The sequence below is a fragment of the Rattus norvegicus genome, chromosome 18 (genome assembly GCF_036323735.1).
Source record: "Rattus norvegicus strain BN/NHsdMcwi chromosome 18, GRCr8, whole genome shotgun sequence".
Taxonomy (NCBI): domain Eukaryota; kingdom Metazoa; phylum Chordata; class Mammalia; order Rodentia; family Muridae; genus Rattus; species Rattus norvegicus.
The window spans coordinates 42,062,996-42,084,391 of NC_086036.1; positions in this window are offsets into that span (position 1 = coordinate 42,062,996).

Here is a 21,396-nt window from a genome sequence, read left to right on the forward strand (position 1 = left end):
AGTGTCCTCTCTATCAGCCTAATTCAACATGTTCTTACTCAGAGACACTAAAGAACACATCATGTGGCTTAATTCTAGCAAGGCTGTGGGGATAAGAAGACAGACTGGCACCTGCTCACTTCAACCTATATGATCATGTGCCATGGAACATGTTGGTCAATAAAACCACGTATATGATGGACTGTGTTGTATCGCTGTTGTAACACTGCCTGGATGCACAGTGGCCTACGTCATGTAGGTTTCTTTAAGGACATTCATTGTACATGAACAATGATGGAATTGCCCAGTGATAAATTCCCAGACCATATTCTTACTGGAAAGAGAATCATTCATTAGAGTGAAAAGTAAATGCCTTCTGCAAAGATTATGGTGCTCCCGTGGCTATTTTAAGTCAGGAAGTATGTGAAAATCACAATGAGCCAGTGCGAACCTGTGAAGTCTTGTCATCCAGAAATGGCCAGTAATAGCATTTTAGTGGGTTTTTCACTTTTTAAATTTCCTGTCCATACATTTTTTTCTTATTCATTTTCTTTTTTTCTAGGAAATTGAGGTTTTGCTATAGTTAAAATTTTTTATGTCATATTATAATGTGGGCATTTTTCATATCCTTATTATGGAGAACATAATTTTAAGCTCTAGTAAATAAACCATCATTTGAATAAGTTAAACCTCCTCTATTGTTAGGCACTTAGATTATTTCCACTTTGTAAAATGTTAATAAAGAACATGCTGACATACAATGCTAGACCAGCTATCTCTCTACGTTATTACCAGAGATTTGTAGAAGTAGAATTGCTTTTGCAAAAGTATGAAGATTTATTTTCTGTTTTTATCTTTAATGCTAATTTTTATTATAACAGCAACAGTCTCCCATTAGCGGCACAAAAATAAAAATAGCTAGCTGTTCCACTTTGCCATTTCAAACCCTAGAAGTGTCCTTTTTATGTTTTTATTTATTATTTTGAGAATTTTGTGCAATATATTTTGATCATTTGTCTCCTACCCTCCCACTCACTCAACTTCATATTCTTTCTCTCTCTTAAAAAACACATTCAAAAAAGGTAGAATCAGACTTGTACCCATTTCCCCTTCTCTGAGTTGCGATTTTGGCTGGCTTGACCTTGTGCAGACCCTGTGCATGCCGTCAAAGTCTCCGTGAGCTCATATGAGCACCAGTCCTGTTGTATCTGGGAGATGCTATTTCCTTGGAGTCCTGCACCACCTCCTCTTCTACGCAGATCCCTGAGCCTTGAGGGGAGTTTGATAAGCTCATTCCTTTTGGGCCGAGAGCTCCGAAGTCTCTCACACTCTGCATACTGTCCATCTGTGGGTGTGTCTGGTCATTCCCATCTACTGCAAGAAGAAGCCCTCTGAGGAGGGCTGAATGTCTCATGGATGTACAGATAGAACAGAGTGTCATTGGGATTCATTGCTAGGTCCCTTTAGCAGGATAATAGTGGGTTAGAAGTGCTTATTTGATTGTGATAAATGGTTGGTTTCTATATTTTCAGACAGGTGAATACATATAAAAATGCCTTAAATGTGTTTATATTTATTCCGCTTCTGATGTATATCGCTGCATTGTTTCCTCAAACAGTTACTCTGCTCCCTCCACCAATGAAGAAGCATTCACTCTCCCAAGCCTTTCTGTCAACTTTTCCTCCCACCCCTAACATGCTCCTTCACTGGCAATTATATAGTTTGTATCAGTCAACAGACAGAAGAAGGAAACACTGCTTTCTACTAGAAATATATTGTGTTAGTAATTCCAGGACCGAAGAAAAAAAAATTTTTTAAAGATAGGCAGATGTGAAAATGTAAGCGCCTTGAAGGCCTGATGTTAATTTCTTAATAAATATTCGCCAAATAACATGTTGCCAAGAACTCTGCATACGTAGCCATTGTGTTGACCATGGTGAGCAAAACAGACATAGTCCCTCCCACAAAAATACAACGTGAGGGTCAAGAAAGTGGATAATTGCGCAATATGTTGACGGGGTGGGGTAGGTATTATTGGATTTTATTAAGAAAAACTTCAACGCGGAACCAAACCTAAGACAGTGGGTTTCAGGAAGGATTCTCTGGGGAGTGAGAATGGAATTAAAGAAAAAAGCATTTTAGACAGACAGTCTGCTTTGTGCAGCAAACACCCTAGAGGTTAAAAAAGACTTATTAGTGTATTTTAAGAACCAACAAATCTGTATGGCTAGAGTGTGCTGGACAATAGACTAGGGGAGCTGCTACAGTTAGTGAGCTAGACAGTGTCAGTTCCTCACCAAGGGCTGTCACTTTTTATGACCTAAATATATTATAAATCTATTTCTAGGTCTCTCCCCTGTCCCAAGCTACCAACATCTTTGCCCTTATACAACCCTGCATCCACTCCAGCTCTCTTTCAGCCCAGGCTTCATTCTGGGCTAATTAAACACTAATCCTACTAATTATTCCATTTCCATGCCTTCAAAGGGTCCCATTATCCACCAAATAGCATGTAATGGACTCGGCCCCTCAGCCAGTGTCCAAGTCATACCCTAGTTCGTGTTTGTTGTGCATGTATTAAACAAATTGCAATTTGCTAAATATCATTTCTCTTGGCCTTAATATGAATATAATTCCTTAATAGGAATAAGAATCTAAAGAATAGCAATGTTGTGAGGATTAAGTGAGATAATTTGTGTTGAACATTTTGTCCAACTCTGATTCCCATGATCACATGCAAGTGTTAGTAGTATTTTTACAGCCCCTTATAGGCTTTCTACTGAAAAGACTCCAGGTGAGCTTGAAATTAATGTCAAAATTACCAACAGTCTTATGAAAGACTTTCTGTTTGAATTTATTTTGCATTCTAACATCAACTCCGTCTTTTCTGCTGTAATACTAAGCTATCCCTTCTTAATTTTCTGCACTAGAATAAGAAACATGGGTTTGTTTGTTTATTTGTTTGATTGATGAGTACGTTTCCACATGGTCCTTCTGGCTTTAAGAAATCTTTCTCTCAGGCTAGGGAGATGGCTTGGTGTGTAAATGCATTACACTTGCTGCTCCAGCCTGCTAACCTGAGTTCAAATCTCCAGAACACACATAAAAGCAAGACAAGTAATGCAAGCATCTGTGATCTCAGTGTCCCTGTTAGAGAGATGAGAAACAGAAACTGGCACATCCCTGGAAACTTGAAGCCTAGCTAGTTTAATGTGGTCAGTGGAAACCAGCAGAGAGCCTGCTTCAAACAAGATAGAAGGCGAGGACCAGCACCTGAGGTTTTCCTGGTGCATATCCACAGCTACACATGCACCCAGGGCACATAATACTTACTTTATTTCATTTTGCCTTAAATAATGTCTTTGCTGTTTGTTAATTATACCAAGGATCAGTGTGGCTCTGCTCATCATGTCTTTCTCAATAGAATTCCATTAGAATACAGCTCTCTAGATGTCCACCTCACTCTAGAGACAAGTAAGCCTGTTAGGAGAGAGCATGTGGTGAGGGGCATATGGTAAGGGACTCAAGAAGTGACTGAGAATGTAGCCAGCAAGAATTGAGACCACAGCCCTATGGCCAGAAAGAAATCCTGCAAAGATCTCCAAGAGTCTGGAAGTAGGTTACACAGTGTAGCTGATACTTTGATACAGTCTTAGAAGATTCTAAAAAGATCAGCTAAACTATGCTTAGACTCATGACCCAGGTAATCATGATAAAATGTGTTGTTTTAAGCTTCTAAATTCATGGTAATCTGTTACAGCACAGTGGGGAGCTAACGCAACAGCTGTACCATTTATGTATATGTATCGTGTTTGTCTACTTTTGCACCGACAGCAAAGTCAAGTTGACAGAGGATCCCATATAATGTACAAAGCCTAAACTGGTTATCACATAGTCCCTTCATAGGAGAGAGAAAGTGTGCAGATGCCCGAATTATAGTCTACCTCCTAAACCCAGACATTCCTAAAGGACACAGAAAGTTATAAGATGGGTACAGTGAGTGTTTCCATAGCTTCCCTTCAATCGGTACCCAACAAGGAAGTACGTTTTCTATCCTCCTTTGCAGCTACTTCAAACCACAGGGCTAAGTCTCACTAGAGAACTGGGGTGAAAACAGATTTGGAGCTAAGTCAGATTTCAGCAGGCAACAATTATATCTAAGGTGTGAGGAACAGCAAGGTGAAGGAACATGGGTCCCCACCTCCTCCCATAGTATACTGTTGCCTGTGTGTTCTTGACAGACAGACTGCTACATGAGGAATTAAACATCCTTGAGCAACTATATTTGGGGTACAGGAGCCCATAAACTGCTATTTAGCCTATAACTTAATTTGATAGCATCTTTTTAATTATGCAGTAATCTAAAATAAATTTTAGAGTGAGAAATATTTTACAACAGATAATTCAAACTGTATACATGTCAAAGAAAAAAATGGAAAGCACGAGAGAGAAAAGCAAAAACTGAAGCAGCCCACAACTTCAGGACCAACTCTAGGAGTTTCTATGACCTTCCTTCTCTCCAAGTAGGGCTACTTGAATTTGAGGAAACATGAGTGGACATTATGAATTTGCCCTAGTCTTCCCACAATTCCCTTCAACTGCTAAAAAGAGGCAGCTGGGACAGTTCTCCCTTGTTCAGACTCATTAGTAAGAAGCTAGTAGGGGTTTGAAGTTTTAAGGTTCAGATCAGTTAATTTTGCCTCCCTAAAACTTTAATTTTTTTAAATTATGCAAATAGTCTACTGAACAGACCAGCCTCATTTAACACTAAAATTAGAAACACTTATTTGAATTTTATAGTAAAGCTTAATGGCATTTATAATTTTGAAAAACTGAAAAGATTTTCATCATTGTTCTCCTACTTCTGCAAACTTGAAATCTCCTGAGATCATCGTGTCTCTCTGGAGGATGAGTGGAGGGTAAGGTGTTGAGGTCCATGGTCCAAATCCAAGTGATAGTGGATGCTAGCTTGCTTTGTCTTATTTAAAATGGAAAATTTCTAGTTTCTATTTCAAAAGAAATTGACTATAAAGGAATCCATGTGTAGTGGGTCCAGTCTATTCCTCCACAAGGAAGAGGAACCTGGTAGATTACTCTTCAAGACAGGAAAAATATATGATACCGTTCCCTTAGCAGAACCAGAATTCAGCCATTTTTAGCAGCCTATGAAAATCTGAGAACCATTTCATAAAGGATTAGATTTCTTAAAAGATCTTAAAAGATTTCTTCAAAGAAATCTACGTGAAGGAAAGCAGTAGACAGTAAATTTAACATTGCATTTACTTTTACTCGTGTTTTGATTTCTTCTTTACAAACACAAGTTGCATATGCATTTATTTTTGAAATTGAATTTTGAAGATCACAGTTCATCTTACTTGAACTATTTAATGTAAAGTCAATAAGGAAGGCACACTTTCTAGCACACAGTACTGATTCTCTCTGCAGGGTCAGCCAGCCACCTATAGACAAAAAGTGCCCCCCCAAAAAATATTTCCTAATACTTTCACACTGGATGCTCCAACTTTGCTTGCACACGCATGCACGTGCACACACACACACACACACACACACACACGCACGCACACCATGCAGAAATGCATTGATGCTTTGGCAGGGAAACACAGCAGTTTTCGAAATGCTAGAGGATGAGTGACTCACAAACCCCAGTCCAGCCTCCACACTGCAGTCCAGCTTCTCCATTACATGCTGACTTAAATAGTTTTGCAAACATCACGGTGCTAGAGGAATATAGATTCATGGAGTGCATAAACAGTGTTTTTCCCTCTGCCTCTCCTCCTTTGCACAATACCATCTAAATGCTTAACCAAAATCATTGTAACCTCAAGTTGTACAAGAATGGTTTTCAGCCAAGTGCATCTGCAATTCCGTAAGGGAACGGCCCTCCTGGGAAGCGTCTCCTATAGTCTCGGATCCCTTCAGTCATCATCTACATATGGAGAGTAAAGGCTTAATGACCAGCTGAAACCCAGATTTCTGCCACCCAGAAGGCTAATGCCTGTTCTCCCATTGCTCAGAAGAGATTTACGACAGTCATGAAACTGGCCCAGCCATGCTTCTGGGTACTGGAGCTGCAAGCGCTGAAAACAGTTACATTCCTAGCAAACTCTGAGATTACTTACAAGACGGAGGCAAGTGAAGTGCTCCAGAGAGACATCAACAGCATTCTTCTATTGAGAGGTATGCTCAGCATGCGTACGTATTGTGAGCTCATTGCCCAGAAGACTTTAATTTCCTGCTAAAAGTACAGTTTGATTGAAGACATGTAACAGACACAGCCTGTGAACATTCCCTCCAACGTTACCCACTGATTGGAGGCAATTCAATGACAATATTTGAAAAACAGATCTCATGATGCAGACTGTTTAAGGTTATCACAAATGTGCTACCTGATTATTTATTTATTTATTTTTTTATTTATAAAACAGATTCCAGGAAGGGTGGCAAAACGGACACAAAGTTATTCAATATTGGGGTCAAACATTCCACCTATGCAACTGAAATTGTTTGTGCTCTTAGGAGTGGTGTCCCATGGAGGAATTGGTTTCGTGTTGATAGAATGTCCATCTACAATGTCTTGCTACCTCATGCAGAATGCTCTATTAGCCTTAAAGTCTTGGTCTTCTGTCAGCACTGTGGTGCTTTTTACTGCTAAGTATGTCCTATCCTTTTTGTGGTAATAGAGCAGTAAACACAAAGTCATCAAATGCATCTGTCTTGAGGACTTGTGAGTTACCTTGTGCAGAATGTGCTCACACTGTAGACCTGGGAACTCTGAGGGTGGCTGCCTTTGCTAGACATGCCGTTAGCCCCTCATATTTTTGGGTCAGTGATCTTGCAAAGTTCTGTTTGGTGGGTTCACATGTGTTGGTGGGTGCTCTGAGCTGGTGATGCAGTGGAGTGCGATGGCCATCTGCGAGCTTCTTCCTTTAGGTGCTCATTTCACGCAGTGCCTTGGCTCTGAACTAGCTCCTGGGAACCACTCTTCTCACTGATTGCCCTGAGTCACTTTCCTTGGGGCAATGCTATCCCATAAATGTCGCTCTATTCCTGTATCTATTTTCTTAGTTCACACTGTCAGGTTCATTTATAATGAAGAAAAATCTCAAAATATTTTAGTCACCACCTGTATTTTCAGATCAGCGGTGTATGTAGAGTTTGCAGGCTATAAACAAGCTGATTGCAACGAATTAGATTTTCTTCTCATAGAAAAGAATACTTTGAGATGTGAAAATAAAATCCTTATAATTAAATAATTGGGCATTTCATAGCTTTCTCAAATTGACCTTTTTTTTTTTTTTAAGGTCTCACTGAAGGATGCTACCTCTGTTTCATGAACTTCTCTATACAGGATATCTGCTTTAACACTTACAAGGAAGGATCAATGTTTTTTTTTTTTTTTTTTTTTTATTAACTTGAGTATTTCTTATATACATTTCGAGTGTTATTCCCTTTCCCGGTTTCCGGGCAAACATCCCCCTCCCCCCTCCCCTTCCTTATGGGTGTTCCCCTCCCAACCCTCCCACCATTGCCGCCCTCCCCCCATAGACTAGTTCACTGGGGGTTCAGTCTTAGCAGGACCCAGGGCTTCCCCTTCCACTGGTGCTCTTACTAGGATATTCATTGCTACCTATGGGGTCAGAGTCCAGGGTCAGTCCATGTATAGTCTTTAGGTAGTGGCTTAGTCCCTGGAAGCTCTGGTTGCTTGGCATTGTTGTACTTTTGGGGTCTCGAGCCCCTTCAAGCTCTTCCAGTTCTTTCTCTGATTCCTTCAATAGGGGACCTATTCTCAGTTCAGTGGTTTGCTGCTGGCATTCGCCTCTGTATTTGCTGTATTCTGGCTGTGTCTCTCAGGAGCGATCTACATCCGGCTCCTGTCGGTCTGCACTTCTTTGCTTCATCCATCTAGTCCAATTGGGTGGCTGTATATGTATGGGCCAAATGTGGGACAGGCTCTGAATGGGTGTTCCTTCAGTCTCTGTTTTAATCTTTGCCTCTCCCTTCCCTGCCAAGGGTATTCTTTTTCCTCATTTAAAGAAGGAGTGAAGCATTCACATTTTGATCATCCGTCTTGAGTTTCGTTTGTTCTAGGGATCTAGGGTAATTCAAGCATTTGGGCTAATAGCCACTTATCAATGAGTGCATACCATGTATGTCTTTCTGTGATTGGGTTAGTTCACTCAGGATGATATTTTCCAGTTCCAACCATTTGCCTACGAATTTCATAAACTCGTTGTTTTTGATAGCTGAGTAGTATTCCATTGTGTAGATGTACCACATTTTCTGTATCCATTCCTCTGTTGAAGGGCATCTGGGTTCTTTCCATTTTCTGGCTATTATAAATAAGGCTGCGATGAACATAGTGGAGCACGTGTCTCTTTTATATGTTGAGGCATCTTTTGGGTATATGCCCAAGAGAGGTATAGCTGGATCCTCAGGCAGTTCAATGTCCAATTTTCTGAGGAACCTCCAGACTGATTTCCAGAATGGTTTTACCAGTCTGCAATCCCACCAACAATGGAGGAGTGTTCCTCTTTCTCCACAACCTCGCCAGCATCTGCTGTCACCTGAGTTTTTGATCTTAGCCAATCGCACTGGTGTGAGGTGAAATCTCAGGGTTGTTTTGATTTGCATTTCCCTTATGACTAAAGATGTTGAACATTTCTTTAGGTGTTTCTCAGCCATTCGGCGTTCCTCAGCTGTGAATTCTTTGTTTAGCTCTGAACCCCATTTTTTAATAGGGTTATTTGTTTCCCTGCGGTCTAACTTCTTGAGTTCTTTGTATATTTTGGATATAAGGCCTCTATCTGTTGTAGGGTTGGTAAAGATCTTTTCCCAATCTGTTGGTTGCCGTTTTGTCCTAACCACAGTGTCCTTTGCCTTACAGAAGCTTTGCAGTTTTATGAGATCCCATTTGTCAATTCTTGATCTTAGAGCATAAGCCATTGGTGTTTTGTTCAGGAAATTTTTTCCAGTGCCCATGTGTTCCAGATGCTTCCCTAGTTTTTCTTCTATTAGTTTGAGTGTGTCTGGTTTGATGTGGAGGTCCTTGATCCACTTCGACTTAAGCTTTGTACAGGGTGATAAGCATGGATCGATCTGCATTCTTCTACATGTTGCCCTCCAGTTGAACCAGCACCATTTGCTGAAAATGCTATCTTTTTTCCATTGGATGGTTTTGGCTCCTTTGTCAAAAATCAAGTGACCATAGGTGTGTGGGTTCATTTCTGGGTCTTCAATTCTATTCCATTGGTCTATCTGTCTGTCTCTGTACCAATACCATGCAGTTTTTATCACTATTGCTCTGTAATACTGCTTGAGTTCAGGGATAGTGATTCCCCCTGAAGTCCTTTTATTGTTGAGGATAGCTTTAGCTATCCTGGGTTTTTTGTTATTCCAGATGAATTTGCAAATTGTTCTGTCTAACTCTTTGAAGAATTGGATTGGTATTTTGATGGGGATTGCATTGAATCTGTAGATTGCTTTTGGTAAAATGGCCATTTTTACTATATTAATCCTGCCAATCCATGAGCATGGGAGATCTTTCCATCTTCTGAGGTCTTCTTCAATTTCTTTCCTCAGTGTCTTGAAGTTCTTATTGTACAGATCTTTTACTTGCTTGGTTAAAGTCACACCGAGGTACTTTATATTATTTGGGTCTATTATGAAGGGTGTCGTTTCCCTAATTTCTTTCTCGGCTTGTTTCTCTTTTGTATAGAGGAAGGCAACTGATTTATTTGAGTTAATTTTATACCCAGCCACTTTGCTGAAGTTGTTTATCAGCTTTAGTAGTTCTCTGGTGGAACTTTTGGGATCACTTAAATATACTATCATATCATCTGCAAATAGTGATATTTTGACCTCTTCTTTTCCGATCTGTATCCCTTTGATCTCCTTTTGTTGTCTGATTGCTCTGGCTAGAACTTCAAGAACTATATTGAATAAGTAGGGAGAGAGTGGGCAGCCTTGTCTAGTCCCTGATTTTAGTGGGATTGCTTCAAGTTTCTCTCCATTTAGTTTAATGTTAGCAACTGGTTTGCTGTATATTGCTTTTACTATGTTTAGGTATGGGCCTTGAATTCCTATTCTTTCCAGGACTTTTATCATGAAGGGGTGTTGAATTTTGTCAAATGCTTTCTCAGCATCTAATGAAATGATCATGTGGTTCTGTTCTTTCAGTTTGTTTATATAATGGATCACGTTGATGGTTTTCCGTATATTAAACCATCCCTGCATGCCTGGGATGAAGCCTACTTGATCATGGTGGATGATTGTTTTGATGTGCTCTTGAATTCGGTTTGCCAGAATTTTATTGAGTATTTTTGCGTCGATATTCATAAGGGAAATTGGTCTGAAGTTCTCTTTCTTTGTTGTGTCTTTGTGTGGTTTAGGTATAAGAGTAATTGTAGATTCGTAGAAGGAATTCGGTAGGGCTCCATCTGTTTCAATTTTGTGGAATAGTTTGGATAATATTGGTATGAGGTCTTCTATGAAGGTTTGATAGAATTCTGCACTAAACCCATCTGGACCTGGGCTCTTTTTGGTTGGGAGACCTTTAATGACTGCTTCTATTTCCTTAGGAGTTATGGGGTTGTTTAACTGGTTTATCTGTTCCTGATTTAACTTTGATACCTGGTATCTGTCTAGGAAATAGTCCATTTCCTGAAGATTTTCAAATTTTGTTGAATATAGGTTTTTATAGTAAGATCTGATGATTTTTTGAATTTCCTCTGAATCTGTAGTTATGTCTCCCTTTTCATTTCTGATTTTGTTAATTTGGACGCACTCTCTGTGTCCTCTCGTTAGTCTGGCTAAGGGTTTATCTATCTTGTTGATTTTCTCAAAGAACCAACTTTTGGTCCTGTTGATTCTTTCTATGGTCCTTTTTGTTTCTACTTGGTTGATTTCAGCTCTGAGTTTGATTATTTCCTGCCTTCTACTCCTCCTGGGTGTATTTGCTTCTTTTTGTTCTAGAGCTTTTAGGTGTGCTGTCAAGCTGCTGACATATGCTCTTTCCTGTTTCTTTCTGCAGGCACTCAGCGCTATGAGTTTTCCTCTTAGCACAGCTTTCATTGTGTCCCATAAGTTTGAGTATGTTGTATCTTCATTTTCATTAAATTCTAAAAAGTTTTTAATTTCTTTCTTTATTTCTTCCTTGACCAGGTTATCATTGAGTAGAGCATTGTTCAATTTCCACGTATATGTGGGCATTCTTCCCTTATTGTTATTGAAGACCAGTTTTAGGCCGTGGTGGTCCAATAGCACGCATGGGATTATTTCTATCTTTCTGTACCTGTTGAGGCCCGTTTTTTGACCAATTATATGGTCAATTTTGGAGAAAGTACCATGAGGAGCTGAGAAGAAGGTATATCCTTTTGCTTTAGGATAGAATGTTCTATAAATATCCGTTAAGTCCATTTGGCTCATGACTTCTCTTAGTCTGTCGACATCACTGTTTAATTTCTGTTTCCATGATCTGTCCATTGATGAGAGTGGGGTGTTGAAATCTCCCACTATTATTGTGTGAGGTGCAATGTGTGTTTTGAGCTTTAGTAAGGTTTCTTTTACGTATGTAGGTGCCCTTGTATTTGGGGCATAGATATTTAGGATTGAGAGTTCATCTTGGTGGATTTTTCCTTTGATGAATATGAAGTGTCCTTCCTTATCTTTTTTGATGACTTTTAGTTGGAAATTGATTTTATTTGATATTAGAATGGCTACTCCAGCTTGCTTCTTCTGACCATTTGCTTGGAAAGTTGTTTTCCAGCCTTTCACTCTGAGGTAGTGTCTGTCTTTGTCTCTGAGGTGTGTTTCCTGTAGGTAGCAGAATGCAGGGTCCTCGTTGCGTATCCAGTTTGTTAATCTATGTCTTTTTATTGGGGAGTTGAGGCCATTGATATTGAGAGATATTAAGGAATAGTGATTATTGTTTCCCTTTATATTCATATTTGGATGTGAGGTTATGTTTGTGTGCTTTCATTCTCTTTGTTTTGTTGCCAAGACGATTAGTTTCTTGCTTCTTCTAGGGTATAGCTTGCCTCCTTATGTTGGGCTTTACCATTTATTATCCTTTGTAGTGCTGGATTTGTAGAAAGATATTGTGTAAATTTGGTTTTGTCATGGAATATCTTGGTTTCTCCATCAATGTTAATTGAGAGTTTTGCTGGATACAGTAACCTGGGCTGGCATTTGTGTTCTCTTAGGGTCTGTATGACGTCAGTCCAGGATCTTCTGGCCTTCATAGTTTCTGGCGAGAAGTCTGGTGTGATTCTGATAGGTCTCCCTTTATATGTTACTTGACCTTTTTCCCTTACTGCTTTTAATATTCTTTCTTTATTTTGTGCGTTTGGTGTTTTGACAATTATGTGACGGGAGGTGTTTCTTTTCTGGTCCAATCTATTTGGAGTTCTGTAGGCTTCTTGTATGCCTATGGGTATCTCTTTTTTTAGGTTAGGGAAGTTTTCTTCTATGATTTTGTTGAAGATATTTACTGGTCCTTTGAGCTGGGAGTCTTCACTCTCTTCTATACCTATTATCCTTAGGTTTGATCTTCTCATTGAGTCCTGGATTTCCTGTATGTTTTGGACCAGTAGCTTTTTCCGCTTTACATTATCTTTGACAGTTGAGTCAATGATTTCTATGGAATCTTCTGCTCCTGAGATTCTCTCTTCCATCTCTTGTATTCTGTTGGTGAAGCTTGTATCTACAGCTCCTTGTCTCTTCTTTTGGTTTTCTATATCCAGGGTTGTTTCCATGTGTTCTTTCTTGATTGCTTCTATTTCCATTTTTAATTCCTTCATCTGTTTGATTGTGTTTTCCTGGAATTCTTTCAGGGATTTTTGCCATTCCTCTCTGTAGGCCTCTACTTGTTTATTAATGATTTCCTGTGTTTCCCTAAGTGTGTTCATGTCTTTCTTGAAGTCCTCCAGCATCATGATCAAATATGATTTTGAAACTAGATCTTGCTTTTCTGGTGTGTTTGGATATTCCATGTTTGTTTTGGCGGGAGAATTGGGCTCCGATGATGGCATGCAGTCTTGGTTTCTGTTGCTTGGGTTCCTGCGCTTGCCTCTCGCCATCAGATTATCTCTAGTGTTACTTTGTTCTGCTATTTCTGACAGTGGCTAGACTGACCTATAAGCCTGTGTGTCAGGAGTGCTGTAGACCTGTTTTCCTCTCTTTCAGTCAGTTATGGGGACAGTGTGTTCTGCTTTCCGGCGTGTAGTTTTTCCTCTCTACAGGTCTTCAGCTGTTCTTGTGGGCCTGTGTCTTGAGTTCACCAGGCAGCTTTCTTGCAGCAGAAAATTTGGTCTTACCTGTGGTCCCGAGGCTCAGGTTCGCTCGTGGGGTGCTGCCCAGGGGCTCTCTGCAGCGGCAGCAACCAGGAAGACCTGTGCCGCCCCTTCCGGGAGCTTCAGTGCACCAGGGTTCCAGATGGTCTTTGGCTTTTTCCTCTGGCGTCCGAGATGTGTGTGCAGGGAGCAGTCTCTTCTGGTTTCCCAGGCTTGTCTGCCTCTCTGAAGGTTTAGCTCTCCCTCCCACGGGATTTGGGTGCAGAGAACTGTTTATCCGGTCTGTTTCTTTCAGGTTCCGGCGGTGTCTCAGGCGCAGAAGTCCTGCCGCTCCTGGGCCCTCCCCCACGGGAGCCCAGAGGCCTTATACAGTTTCCTCTTGGGCCAGGGATGTGGGCAGGGGTGAGCAGTGTTGGTGGTCTCTTCCGCTCTGCAGCCTCAGGAGTGCCCACCTGACCAGGCGGTTGGGTCTCTCTCTCACCGGGTCTGGGAGCAGAGAGCTGCTGCGGGCCGGGATCCGCGGGTGTGGGACTTCCGGTAAACACAGACCGTGCCTCCTAGAGAAATTCTGCTTCCGTGTCCCAAGCTCACCAGGCAGCTTTCTTGCAGCAGAAAATTTGGTCTTACCTGTGGTCCCGAGGCTCAGGTTCGCTCGTGGGGTGCTGCCCAGGGGCTCTCTGCAGTGGCAGCAACCAGGAAGACCTGTGCCGCCCCTTCCGGGAGCTTCAGTGCACCAGGGTTCCAGATGGTCTTTGGCTTTTTCCTCTGGCGTCCGAGATGTGTGTGCAGGGAGCAGTCTCTTCTGGTTTCCCAGGCTTGTCTGCCTCTCTGAAGGTTTAGCTCTCCCTCCCACGGGATTTGGGTGCAGAGAACTAGGATCAATGTTTTATAGGAGAGTAGATGATCTACCTCTACCCACTTGCCCGTGGTCACTTCTAGCCATTCTCCGTTGAGGAAGAATAACATGTCTCTTGACAAGGCTGCCCCTGTGCACAGATGGGCAGAGCAATGGTAAAGGCTATGAACAAACTCCTCTCACTGCTGCCAATCCATGAGTTAGAATGGCCAGTGACTAAGTGTCCTTCATGGTCCCTCCCTCTTCATGAGCCATGGGGATGCACTGTTGCTGTGGGTTTTTGCAATATAACAGGCAGAGATGAGAGAGAGATTATCCAGACTTTGAGGTGAAGCTGTGGATTGATGAAGGAAAGTCCTTAGCTAGGCAGTACGGACGGACTGCATGCTCCAACCCCACATTACTGAGTTCTGAGAGATGATCAAGTGTCTGACCTTCTGTACGCAGCTCCCTTGGGAGAAGAGCTGTGGAGTGATCGACAGGACAAGATTTGTAGTTCTCAAGTGAGTGCCATTAGCTCAGTAAGAAATGCATCTCTGTCCTTTATGGCTCTTCTTAGAAGATCTGACACTCTATAGGAAACATCTGTGGAGAGCTGTAGACAAAAATGTCAGGGATATCATTCATTCTTTTCAGTTCTCAAGTGGGTACAGAGTAAGAGTAGGAGGCTTTGAAGTCAATGAGTTTAGCTCACTCTGAGAAACACTACTAGCATGAAACTTCTAACTTTGCACTTCCGATAAGCAAAATGTCCACATCTCTGAGCCTGGAAGAGAGATATGGCAGGACCAGCTTCAAGGACTCAGTGGAGTGTTAGCCTGGCACATGTGAGACCTGGAGATCCATTCCCCGCACCATGAACAGAACAACATGGTTGATGGGTGCTGCTTGTTGTAGGATGGAAAATGACCTCGTGCTCACTCTTTCTAGTCTCACTTCTGAGACCACCTGAACTGAAGTCTCCCAACTCCTAGGGAATCCAAGGAGGTGTGGGACATACGTGCCCCTGGTAACCAGGATTGTCTGTCAGCCTTTGGCTTCATTTGTGGAATCAGAAGAGCAAGAAGCATTTCTCCTTCTTTCCGGGCTAGCATTTAGAGTGCTGCCAGGGTTAGGAGGAAGCCAAGAGAGAGGATGTGATGTTAACTGACAGATCGAGTTACCCTAGTGTGCTCCATTAACAGATGTCCAAGATACTCCAGGGCCACACTCGGGACTCCTTTTCCAAATGCATTTGGTTGTCTACAAGTAGGACTGATTCAACTCAGATGAAACCTGTGTGATTCGCCTCAGGCAGGGGGGTGAATGAATTGAAGAGACTCTTCCATGTGTGATTCAGTCTCTAGCATTTCACCATCCCAGTGTGTATCAAAAGCAGAAGCAACCGTTTCTAGGATGCCAACGGGCTGCTACCCCAATCAGTTAACTAGCACCATGCCTGGATCTGTAAGTGCTTCTTGGCTGAACTTCATCCACAATGTATGTTACAGGCAGTGAAAAGGAAAACGTTAATTGTATTAGTGGCATTGAGCTTTAAAGAGCATGTAGCATTTTAGTTCCCTGCATGGGGTTCTGAAGTGTCCTAGGATATGTTTTAGAGTAATTAAACTCGTTTGCCATTCTGCTTTTATAGGACTGCCTCAGAGCAGGGAGGAGAGCCAGATGGCAGGAGGATCCTCCCCCAGACCAACCAACATGTCCTCAGTATTCTGTCCCCTTCAGCCACAGCTTGTTCCCAGCTCTCTCCCTCCGTGAATCATGAGCAATCAATCCCAAGACAGGCAGAGTGGGAGCTGCAGACCACCAAGAACTAAACCTTCTGGCAGAGAAATGCTCTTCAGATCTCAGATGGCAGTACCCATGATGCACAAGCAGTCCACAAGATGCACAGGTGGTACCCAGGATGTACAGGCAGGTCCCTGGATGCACAGGCAGGACCCTGGATGCACAAGCAGTCCACAAGATGCACAGGTGGTACCCAGGATGTACAGGCAGGTCCCAGGATGCACAGGCAGGACCCCGGATGCACAGGCAGGACCCTGGATGCACAGGCAGGACCCCGGATGCACAGGCAGGACCCCGGATGCACAGGCAGGACCCCGGATGCACAGGCAGGACCCTGGTGCATTCTTGGAGTTTTGTGGTACAAGAAAGAAAGATATCATCTGCCTTTATGGTATATGGTTTTACACATTTACCAGAGTTTCTTCATTCATTAAAAAATAGTAAAGAACAGGAAGAAAGGCCAAACGTGTGTGTGTGTGTGCGTGCGTGCGTGCGTGTGTGTGTGTGTGTGTTAAGACATTGTCTAAGGGCAAAAAATAGTTAAATGGCTTTTGGTGGAATCATGATTACTATATTCATATGGGATACTGGACAAAGCCTCTGCCAGGAAACCCTGTGCTCGATGGCTCACTTATTCATTAACCATCTATTTAACCCAGTATTTGATAATTCACCAAGCAGGTTACTGCCAGGACTCTTGTTCTGCTTGCAGATGACAGCTGCATTAACAGCATTGCTTCAGGCAGAGGCTGACCAGTTGGGGAAGAGGCTCTTCCTGCTGACTCCTGTAGCCACTGGGGGCTGTAGTGGGGGAGTTAGAAATGTACACTGAGGGGTAGTGACTGGTCCATGATTGACAGACCCAGCATTGCCTTAGCACCTCCGTTGATAGAGAACATGTATGTATGGCACCAGTCTTAGTGCCAGGTTGAACGTCACCCACCCTAAGTGTGACACTGAGTACACTTGCCAAGCAATGGCCTGTTGGAAATGTGTGGCACTTTGACATTTGCAAAGACCATTCTACCCCTTCCCCCCAATACCTGTGCTTGTGGATACTGGCAGAATTCTTTAGAAAGTTGAGTGTGTGGTTTCCATTATCTAGATGAAGAAATCAAGTTTTCTGAACCACACAGTTCACTTCAGATTAGAATCCCAAATTTCTGAAACAGACTGGGGCTCTGTTGATTCTGTGCAGGTTAATGTTTGCCTTTTATGAAGAGACTCCAAGTACTTGCTGTACTTAAGCTGAAACTCCAATAGGTCCTTCTATTTGTGTGGACCCTATAGTAAACATTCTCAGTGGAGAGGGTTGGAGGCACAATGCCAGTGGAGGGCTCATTCAGTGTGCTCTGGTGGCTACACCACCAGTGACTGGTAAAGGTGTGACAATCTGCCCCATCCCCATGTCCAGAGCACACAGTCTACTCATGAACTTGCAAACCTGATTTGCACTAGAGAGTATCTTTCCAGGGTGGGACTTCCAGCCCTCTGCATTCCCACACTTCTCTCTAACTGCTGGGACCATCCTGCTTTCTCCCCGGGTATCACCAGTCTGAACCTGTCCACCATTTTCTCTAAGCATGGGCATACAGGGGTGGTGAGACAAAGTGCCACCAGGAAATAGGGGGAAATATACCTCAATACACAGATATCCTTATCCTAGTTCTAAAAGAGTTCATTTGGGGAATCCTAGCAGCCCTCTGCAATACTGTTGCCTTCAGTATGGCAACAGTAGTATGTCCAGTATGGTAGGATCTGGCTCCTGAAAGTGGTTGTCTTGTGTGAAACTCTGGCATCCCCTGAACATCTCTGGATTGTCTAGTGTGTTCTTATGGCTGAAGGAAGGCAAACCCTCCTCACCACTCTTCTGCAGCCTCTGTGCCTTGGCTGTGCTAAGGTCCCCTTGTCATGTAGGTTTACTTATCAGCATGGACCTTTGGTTTTTGTTGTTATTGTTGGTTTTCGGGGTGGGGGTTGTCTTGTTCTTTTTTTGAGGGGTGGGTTTTTTCTTTTCTTTTCTTTTCTTTTTTTTTTTTTTTTGCTATTGCTCAACTGTTATTATTTTTCCAGGGAGCCGTGCATGGAATCCTTAATAAAATGGGAGAGCCAACCACGCCTGCTCCACATACTCCTGTGAAGCTTTGTTGAAAGCATGACTTTAGCTTGAGCTCTGAAGTGAATGCATGGGCATATGTGACACACTACATTCAACTCATTTTTCATCGACAGATGGGTCACAGATGAGCCTGTGAGGGGAGTGGTTGTAGCAAGAGTTGCATGAGCTAAGTCAAGCCACGTTGAGAATGTCTTTGTAGGCTGCCATTGAGAAACTGATTAATTGGTTTGGGATGTGCGTACACCTCTTTTTGGATAATCAAGAAGCACATGGGCCCAAAGGACATGTGTCTGAGTGTCCTGGGAAAGGCCAGCTGCCCTGCCAGGAACTCCAAGTGAAATGGGAGCTGTCCTTGGCAAGGCAACCCCGGCTGGAAATGTGTCTCAGTAGAATTGTGGGGCCTGGGAACTAGAATCATCCTCTGGAGAGAGTCTGCCACAGTGACCAAGGCTCTGTCTGCCTGGCCAAGTGAAATGAATGAAAAAGGATGCTGTCAGAGTTTCTAAATGTACACATACCCTAGGTTCTTCAAAGCCTAGACTTGCTCTGCAAGCCATGAGATATGTCCTGGCTTTCCACAAAACCACTCATCATCATCATCATCCTCTTCTCTTCTTCTTCCTCCTCTTCCTCCTCCTTCCTTAACCTTCTGAAATCTTGCCTGTGAAGTCTAATGCTCCCTCTGGGAATAGCCTTTGTCTTTCTTTTGTTTTAGGTGCTTCTCAACCTGTGCGTCATATCCCCTTTGGGGTCAAATGACCCTTTCACAGGAGTCAAATAGCATATAACCTATTTATATATTTGTATTATTTTTATTATATATAGATATTTACTGTACAGTTCATTTATTGTACAGTTCATAACAGCAGAAAAATTTCAGTCATGAAGTAGCAATGAAAATAACATTATGGTTGGGGGTCACCACAACATGAGGGGCTGTAGTAAAGGGTGGAAGGAAACCTTAGGGAGGTTGAGCAACTGTCCACTCATTCATTCAGGAGACACTGCGATTGACACTGTCCACAGCCTGCATGTGACTTCACCGTTAGCCAATGCCTTAATGGCATTTATGTTTTTAAAGATTTAGTTCATGTATTCATGCATTTGTGTGTGTCCATGTGTGTGTCACTGGGCATTCTATGGGGGTAAAGAGAACAGCAGGTCCCTTTAGCTTGGAGTTATGGTCATTTTGTGGAAGGGTCCTTTTGTTACATGGGCACATGGCTCTGCACTCGAATCCTCATGTGGAACAAATGCTCTTAACAACCAAGCCATCTCTTCAGCCCCTTCCTTGTCAGGCTTTGCTAACATATAATTGTAGGACTCAGTAGCAGCAACATTCAATACAGTGCACTTTGGAAGTCGGAGACCACTGACTCTGAGGATAAGGCAATCTCAGAGCTATAGCTCCACCCCTGGACTGAGACAAAACTTTTCTGAGATCCAAAATACTCTGTGTTCCTATGCCATCAGTCTCCTCTATCCATGGCTCCAGACACTCAAGCTATGCTTTCTGTCAGCATGGATTAATGTTGCCTCTCCTAGAGCATCGTATAAATGAGAAGCGTGTGCTCTTTTGTGTCTGGTTTCGTTGGCTTGGCTTGTTTCTGAGATGTGTGTGCATTGTCCTGTGAATCCAGGCAACCCTTCTCTATAGCTAAACTGTGTCCCATTGTTGGGAATGAGCACTTTTCTGATCCCCCATTGATCTGACAACACCAATGTGGTGCTATAAAACCATAGCTCCATCACTGCTATATGCCTATGCGGACTTCTGTCTTTTGAGAAACATGTTTTTTTCATTGCTTCTGTGAAAATGCCAGGGATTTGATCTAACAAGTCATATGGATAACAGTTGATAGGTTATACATGAAACAGCAAGCTCTGAAATGATTGGGGCATCAACAGTGCTTGCTATCACCCCCCCATTTCATTATTTTCTAAATATGTAGGTTTTTGTGATGACTAATATTCAATGAGTTACCATGTAATTATTGACAATACATTGTATATATATTTTCTCTTAAGAAGTAGCTGCTCATTTAAACAATCGTTTGGGGGACAGTGAAATGGCTTAGTGGATAATGAAGCCTGCCACCAAGTCTGATAACCAAGTTCAAGTTCAATCTCTGGAACTCACATGGTGGAAGGAAAGAACAGATTCCTGTACTTCCTCTCAAATGCCTTGGCCTATGTGCCCCCCTCACACAAAATAAATAAAAATCCAATAAAAATTGTAAATTGTTTTGGACCTAGATTTTCATATAGATATGTAAGGTCATGCATGTATATGTGACATGTATATATCTTCCTGTTGATATGAAGAGTTCTTTATATTTTTTCTGGAAACACTGTGGTCAGCTCACATACCCTGTCAGCTTCCTGTCTTAAAGCACAGTAAATTTTTTTTATGGCATATGCATTCTTTGTCCTCCAGAACTACAAATTGTTTGACTTATATAGTCTTAATTTTTTTTTTTTGGTTCTTTTTTCCGGAGCTGGGAACCGAACCCAGGGCCTTGAGCTTCCTAGGCAAGCGCTCTACCACTGAGCTAAATCCCCAACCCCATAGTCTTAATTTTTATGTTCAGATGCACAATTCATTTTAAGATGATTTTTACAAATGGTATGACAGAGAGCCCAGAACATTTCCTTGTAAATGATATCCTATTCTCACCTTGCTGTTTGTCAGAATAAATATTGTTTCCCAATTGAATTATGTTGGTGCCCTTTTTATTCTTATTATTTAATTAAATGTGGGTGGGGGTGGGGTACTGGATCAAACATGGTGCTTCGTGCATGCCAGGTGGGCACCTTTCCTCTGAGTTCTTTCCCCAGCCTCTTCTTGTCACTTTTGACTACTGAGTTGGTAGTCAAATTCCAGACTGTATTTGGTGTCATATATGTGTTGACCAAAACCGTACTACTAGGTAACCATAGAGAAATAGCAAAAAATAGTATAATTAGTCACAAGCGCTTAGCACAGTCTATATAATTTGGATTTTCCTGTGATAATTGGAATGAGCTTATCTATGGCTATAAAAAATTCTGGGATATGAGGATATCTTAGTTAGGATTTTATTGCTGTGAAGAGACACCATGATGAAGGCAACTCTTATAAAGGAAATATTTGGCTTGCAGTTCCAGAGGTTTAGTCCTTATCATCATGGTGGGAAGCATGGCAGTGTGCAGGCAGACATGGTGCTGGAGAAGGAGCTGAGAGTTCTACATCTTGATCTATAGGCAGCCAGGGGGGAGACTGGGTGTCACACTAGGTGTACCTTGAGCGTAAGAGATCTCAAAGCCCACTCCAACAATGCACACTTCCTCCAATGAGGTCACACCTA